This window comes from Nannospalax galili, unplaced genomic scaffold (assembly GCF_000622305.1).
Source record: "Nannospalax galili isolate Female #2095 unplaced genomic scaffold, S.galili_v1.0 scaffold654, whole genome shotgun sequence".
Classification (NCBI taxonomy): domain Eukaryota; kingdom Metazoa; phylum Chordata; class Mammalia; order Rodentia; family Spalacidae; genus Nannospalax; species Nannospalax galili.
Genome location: NW_008335971.1, coordinates 1062364 through 1070572, shown reverse-complemented (window position 1 = coordinate 1070572; position 8209 = coordinate 1062364).

Here is an 8209-nt window from a genome sequence, read left to right as displayed (position 1 = left end):
ACAGTCTACAGTGATTTGAATTATGAGTAAATACTATCAGATTCATCATTTTTTTTGTTTTTCAATGAAGAAAGTCATATATATATACCTACATATTAGTTTCAATGCATATCTAAAATAACATTTATTCATTACCATACTATGAATATGCAAAATTCATTGTCATGATTAGTTTGTCCTATTCATGTTAGTTTTTGCTAATACAAATATTAATTGAAATTTCCCATGCTGTAACCTATGTTATAATTAGCATAATTAGTGTATGTACTGTGACAAACTCTTACATCATGTGACTCCTCTAACATGGTTATTAACTCAGTGGAATTAAATGAAAGGAAATTATATTTTCCCATTTTAATAGGTATTTCATTTTCTCTCCCAACTTCATAATTTAATAGAAATTGTAAGGTCAGGGAAAAGTGAAATGAACCACATTTGTGTTTAGAACTGTTACTTATGTTTCTTCCTTGACTGCAGCGGGTATTATTATGTCTTAACAGAAACGCTTGCTGGCCTGTGGTTGAAGCAAGAATTGATCTTTGATAACCACAGTTTTATTTTTTTCCTAGTGAGATGCCTCATACTTCCCCTGTCATAAGATGCAATGCTGTTACAAAACGAATTCATTTATTACAATTCAAATCGGAAATCTGAATTCTAACATTCCCTGCATTTCTTTAGGTTTCTTTTCTTTGAAATCCAATTTTTTTTTTATATGAACACCTTGGGTTTTCACTTTAGCTGATGTACTTTTGCTTGCTGTTTTATTATTTTGTTATAATTCAAGTATATTGGAATCATTGTGACTAAAGTTTCTCAAAGCAAGGTAAGTGGAAGCAGAGCGAATGTGAATGTGTTTTGCATTGATTTTTGAATCAATTTTGAGATGCTGAACAACTGTTCCTTATGACTTTATAGGACTGACTCTGAATTTTTCATTCAACGTCATAGGTATGTTCCATAATTTAACCATTTGTATTTTCCAGAAAGCGTGTATAGATTACAATACAGAGATTTTCGGCATCTAATCAATGTACTTGGCATTAACCTCTTGATTTTACTATGAAATAAAGATTTTGCTTCATCAAGAACATCAGTAAAGTAATAGCATAAAAGGATGAACCTGAACTTAGTCCAAATGAAAAATGTTGAAATGTACCTTTGAGAATATGATGCTTTTTAGTGTCTCTCTCCTTAAAAATCTAACCTGGCCCTATTTTAACTATTTTCTTCTTAATTTTATGTGTATGCGTGTATTGCCTGCATGTAGATAGGTGAACTTGTGCTGTATAATGCCTGCGAAGATCAGAAGAGGGTTTCACATTCCCCTGGAACTGAAGTTACAGACAGTTGTTAGCCATTATGATGTGCTTGGAATTGAACCTGAGTCTTCTGCAAGAGCAGCCAGTGCTCTTAATGAGTTATCACTTGAAGCCCTCTGACCCTATTTTAAGCACCCAGGGAACTCTACTTACATTTTGCAATGCATTTTACTTTAAATTATTCATAATCACAACATTCTCTTTCTAGATAATTTTGCTGATTAAATAATAAAAACTGCTTTACATTTATTTTAGTTGTATAGAAACAATTAAAGTTGTTTAATTTGTATTGATTTCTAAATTTTTTTATTCTTCAAAACAATATGCATTGTTATAAATGCCTTTGTATTTTAAAACCTTCTGGTACATTTTTTTCTATTCTCAAGCACTGCTTGGGAGTTGCTTTCAGCCCTTTGAGAGATTAATAGTTTTGCATGCAATATGTATCATAGATGAGCGGTAAAGTTGCCTTTTATCTCTACCAATAAATCGGGAATGAACTGTGTAGTAAATGATCAAGAGTTGCCAAATGTCCAAGGAGCAAAACTTCCATAGAAGAACATGATTGGTTTCCCCAAATTATGTCCTAATACTGGCAAGAGAGTTTTATTTAAAGAGCTACCTCCACTTATGGGTGGAGAATCACCCGACGCCTAAGAAATATAGCAAACAAACATCTACCTGTTGATAGAGAGATTAATGAAAAGAGATGTCTGTTTTCAGTACAAAGAACACAGTTTTGTGCATGAGTCTGTATGTTTTAAGTAGACAGAGAGAAGCAGCAGTTTATTTAGTGTGTCTTAAATAGAACAATAGAGTCACATAGCAATTCTTTGGAAACAATTTGTCTTGCTGAGAATGCTATGGGAAATTGTATAAATACCAGCACAATTCAAATGAAAAGGTAACCCAACACAAAAACCATTTTCCTTGGCAAATTAAGTTGGATGAAGGTTTAACATTACCATTATACAAGATCTGAAAAATGACAAACCGGTAGACATTCCAGGATAGATGGAAAAAATTTAATGGGGTCTCACCTTAGAATGAAAAACTATAGGCAATCGATGGATGCTGAAGGAGGGAGAATCTGTTTTCTCCAAGGACTAGCTCTCTGAGGGGTTATCTAATTCCAAGTTCACAACCCTAAACCCAGGTACCCAGGTACATAGAAGCACAACTAAATGGACTCAGTGCATTACACACACACACACACACACACACACACACACACACACATACACACCCCTACATATATTTGTTTTGAACTGAGAAGGTGTGGGGTAGGCATCCTTGGAAAAGTCAGAACTGAATGGGGGCAGGTGTAGAGACCGAAACTGAGAGACACTGAGCTGAGAAAGGCTGAGCACACTGAGGAAATGGGGAGGGGTAACTGCTATTTTGGACACAGAAAACAGAGCCAGAGTGGAGACAGCATGCAAAAAGCTGTCGGAGACCTCGGGCAGGAGACAGTGGGTGTTTCAAATATGGGAAAGAATAAGTATGTGAGAATTCACGCCTTTGTAATTTACCCCCCTCCTGGATGCCATAAACTATGCCAAACCCAAATAGAAGGAATTCTGTCGGTTTTGTTAGCCCCAGGACCTCAGAGGGCACAGGCATGGGTTTCCCAAGGACGGGAAAGGGAAATTGAGGTGACAGAAGGTGAGCAACTTAAGTTTAAGCAAAGAAAAAAAAAGTTCAGTGGATTTGGTGCAAACAATGTTTACCAAACCAGGACAGGAAATATCTAAGCACCGCACATATTTACTTTTCCATTATAGCCATATAGTCCCAAATTAGATGATATAACAATAGTTACATAACCATATTGATAAAATGATGTGGTGACTATACATATGCATACCCTGTGGAAAATATGGAAGATGCTTTTGTGGATTAGTTGAAAGTTATCTTTGTTAGATAGACACTATACTAGTCTTTATCAAATAGAGTAATCAAAGAGAGTAGAATCCAAAAGTTTAAGACTCCTTGATTTTACAAGATAAGATTATCCTTACCAGAAGCATAATTTATAGGATTTTTATGGATTGAAAGAATAGGCTTCTTAAATATAGACTTAAGTAGGAGTCATTTGAACTAAGGATCATTTTAAAAATAAGATGCTATATTATTTTTGAAGGTTCATTTATATTTCTTTTACTAGGGTATTTCCAATTCCATAGGATTTGCACATGCTCAGAAATGATCTACAGTTAAGCTACATATGCCATTCCTGTGTTCAAGCTTTATTTTGTGGAAGCTATTCCTCTCAAATGAAATTTGTGCTTTTGAGTAAAATTTTAACCAGGATATTGTAAGTGGCATTTGGTTCTTCCTAACTTCTTACAGTAAAAAGAAAGAAATGACTTAAAGCTAGAATTACTAAGCAAAATGGACCATAATGACTCAGCAATGTCTCAGCCTAACCATGTCATAAGTATGAAGAGGAAAACTGTTGAAGGAAAATGAAAGAACACACTGAACGCAAGAAACTGCTGATTACAAGATTGACATGGGTATGAACAATGGATTCCATCACCTACCTGAGCTACAAGGGGAAGGAGACATTTTTAGGTGAGATCATCAAGGCAATGACTGAGAAGAGAGTTCAGAAGTGGCCTGGGATGCCCTCTTCATTTAAAGAGAAGAGCAGTGGAACTATCTTTCTTTCAAATGTTCAGAAAAACACCTGCCAAAATACGTGGGTATGGGAAATCCAGAAACCCTGGGGTCTTTACTTTCTGCTGGCAGAACTATAGAGGGAGGGTAATTATGTCAATAATTAGTTAGCAAAATATCATCCCACTGTTCTTAGATATCAGAACAGGAAACCAAAGACATTTTCTCCCTAAATGCTTAATATCTGAAGGAACTTACCTCACAAGGGCTTAGGACTGTTCAGCTCCTACATTCACCTTTTTCACTGAAGTTTCTTTTCAGAATGAGATTCCACAGTGAAGTCTGAAAATACATTGGCCATTTTCTCAAAGTTCTTCTAGTTCAATAGACAATTTCCCTGTGGTTTAGCCTTCTCACCACAAGAATCTTCATCCATCTAACATCACACTGGTATACAATATATATCAGACGCATATCAGTTCTTCTCAGTGAGATGTACACAAATACACACACACACACACACACACACAAAACAAAATATGTCTGGTGAAAAAAAACTATATATATTTCCATTTAGAGTGTTATGACAAGAATGCCATGATGTAAGAACTTAATAAAAGCAAGAAATGTGTCTCACAGTTCTGCAGCCTAAGAAATGATGGCACTGGTAGATCAGTATTTGCCTACATTCTCTTCTCTGGCTTGTAGGAATGACTTTTACAATATGGACATACTATGGACAAATGAGTTTGTACCTAATCTTGCAACCAAAAACTTTATTTTCTTAGCTTATTTGTAACAAAAACAAGTTCACTGGGATACATGTTCCTTTTGTGACCTGAGCATATGCTCTCCCTTCATAACCTTTACTTGCCCTCCACCCAAAATATTATATAAAATTTTATATGTGTGTTTTACATATCGAAATTCAGGGGTGCTGGAGGGATTGCTCAGTGGTTAAGAGCACTGGCTGCTCTTGCAGAGGAACTGGGTTCAAATCCCAGCACCCATGTGGTGGCTAACAACTGTCCATAATGCTACTTCTAGGGAATCTGACAACTTCTGACCTCTGTGGACATTGCACAACACAGGTGCACTTACATACATAGAGACAATATACTCATACATATAAAATAAAAATAACGAAATATTTTTTAAAATTTCTGTAAACAGTGTGTCCTATTTCAATCAATATGTGTTCTAGTCTAAATCACTAGGTCTTTCTCCTCTGATAACACAGTTGTTTTCCTTCCCCATTTCCTGCTAAGGTATACTGTTTCAATAAAAGTAAAAGCAGGACCCTTTTTGGAGAGTACAGGTCTGAGAGGAATTTGAAAGAAAAGGCTCCCAGCAGTCCAGGTCCAATCTTGGCCTTAAGATGAACACTAAGAGTTAGACTCTCTTTTTAAGCATTGCCCTGCCCCATAATGTGACATAACACCACACTGGCTCATAGATGCCCATGTTTCTTTTACATTCTCTAATGGTGAGGAAATCAAGGGTCTCTTCTTGTCTCATTTAAACAGTACTAATAAAATCTTTTAGCATTTGATCTTAAGGGCCAAATCACCTTCCAAAAGCCACATTTTCAGATATAATCACATTGTGGATCAGTGTAAACTTAAGCATTTTTTTGTTGAGCAGAGAGATACAAACAATCATTATATAGTAAATACCTTAATAAATTATGGAAAGAGATTATGTTGTTTGAAACAAAAAGCAATACCATTACTCAAAATCGCTTTTAATCTTGATGCATCAAATCTTTATATTTCCTTCCTATCTTCATTATTCCTTCTTTTTTCACTTTTTAAAAAACAATATGTTTACTGATTCTTTGGGAACTTTATGCAATGTATTTTGATCATATTTGGAGTCACTTCTCCAACTTCTCTCATTTCCACCTTGATGGCTATATCATACCTCCTTTAATTTCATGGACTTTACTATTATTTTTAAGGCCTATCGAGTCTAAGTTGTGTTCCCCAAATCCCCCTGGGTGTGAGCCCACCCCCTGTAGCCTGGTCAACTAACTTGGCCTCATACTTTCTCAAAAGATTAATAATATTGATCGATCTTTAGCCAAAGTTGACCAAAAGAAAGATAGATGGGATCTAAATAAATAAAATGAGATGAAAAGGGAAACATTAAAACAAACTTTGAAAAAATTCAGAGAATCATAAATACTTTAATAATTTATTTCTACTAAACAGGAAAAAGTTAAAGAGATGGGTGAATTTCAAGATCTATATGGACTACTAAAGTTAAATCAAAGTGAAATAAATAGTTTAAACAGAACCTTTTGTTCTTCCTTTCTTCCTTTCTTGTGATGAAGAGTCAAGGTTTTATTTACTTTTCACCTACAAACCTTGAATAGGTAAGGAATCTTCCAATCTCAGACTTCAAAGTAGCTGGTGTTACACATATGTGCCATGCCTATAAACTGTCCTTTCTCTCTGTTTTATAAGAAATGGAAGGAGAAATTTATTCCTCTGCAAACTACTCACATAAACAGTGCCTAAAGACACCAATTTACTTACGGACCAGTAAAAAAGAAGCATTTTCTGAAATGGCAGTGGTGTTTTAAACTGAGGACCTGATGACAATGGTGAAAAAAGGAGAAAATGTTCATCTGCTGGTCTCAATGAAATCACAATAAGTGGTCAGATAAAATCCTATACAGAAACAGCCTTGCCAATATTTAGCTAATGCCAATATGCCAACATGCCCAAGTGTTCTATAAAACAATCCTAAGATTTGTAGTAATGGAATGTGCCTTATCTCACTTTTATTTATAAACATTTATACAGCAAAAAAGTGACACGTATTCGGATATAAAATTGGGCTTTCATTTATTTCTTGGCTCTAGAATTGGCAAATACTTTGAACATTACATTTAGGGAAATCACATTAGAGTCATGGTTTGAGTACTTGTTTGATAAACATAGTGAGAATAAGGGTTTAGTTCCTAAGTTTTAAAAAAGATATCTAAATTTTGCCATGCATTCAAATTCTAGTGTGTAACTTTCCACCTCAGCAAATGTTTGTCATAATGAATGGTAATTCTTTTCTATTTCCTGCTTCCTTAAGTCAGTCACCTTGGGAAGAAATAATCTGTTTGTAAATATAGAGCCTTTTGTGTCTATTTAGAATCACCAGTGCATGAAGAAAAGCAAAAGTTTAAATACAATTTAATTTGTTAAACATGTTTTTTTTTTAACAGTTCATGAATATTGCTCAGGAAATTTAATCACTCTTTTCAAATAATTGAATAAGTATGATTAATTTCCCTGTTGCTTTTGTAGTCTTCTTAATTAAATATTTAAATATTTTCTGTGAAGTTACATTTAAAATAAGCTTTTGAAAATCAATTCAAATGTAATTTACATGTTCTAATAAATAAAAACAGATTTAGCATTTTGAGTATCTGCAGACAAATAGAATCAAGCTCTTACTTGTTTTTCCTCCAGAAAGAATGATGTTATAATACACTGTGTTTATATAATGTTAACATTTAATTATTAGTTTTTCTTAGATGCTTTGGATTATAGATAAAATAGATTTTAGCTGATTTCATAAAGTTGTTTTTAAATTTTGGTAGCCATAAATTCTCTGTTTACTTATTCTGAAATAGCTTCCTTCATATAACATTTGGTGATTATAGAGCTCTGTTCCTGGATTTTTTATTTTTATTCGATGAAATAATTTTCTGACATAAGTTTTCTAAGCTTAGGATAAATGACTTTTAAGTATGTAAATGAACTTGACTGCTTGACCCAGGAAAGCAATAATTCAATACACCTTTAACAAAATCAATATACTTATGACTACCTAGAGAATAATTTATCAAGGCTATTGAATTTTTAACTGTACATGAAAAATTCACATAAGTAGGAAGCATTAAAATAAGATAGAATCCATAAATGCATAGTACATCAGATATTCCCATTTTATTTTAGTTATGACATAAATGATTGACCTTACTCCTGTGGGCAAGAGAAACACTGTTTAAGGTTCAGATTACTGCTTTTTAAAGTAATGTTACATATTTTAGTCTTTTATTCGGTAAAATCAGATTTCTACTCTCAATCACTTTTTTATCATTTCAAACAGTGACATATTAATGAGTTAATATTAACTCATTAATATTAATTTTATCAGTTGGGATTTCAATGAAGTTCAAAGATAAAATGTGAAAATGAATTGATTTTGCATTATGGAAAAATTTAGTACTCTAAATGTTTTGCATATTTAAGTGTTATTCT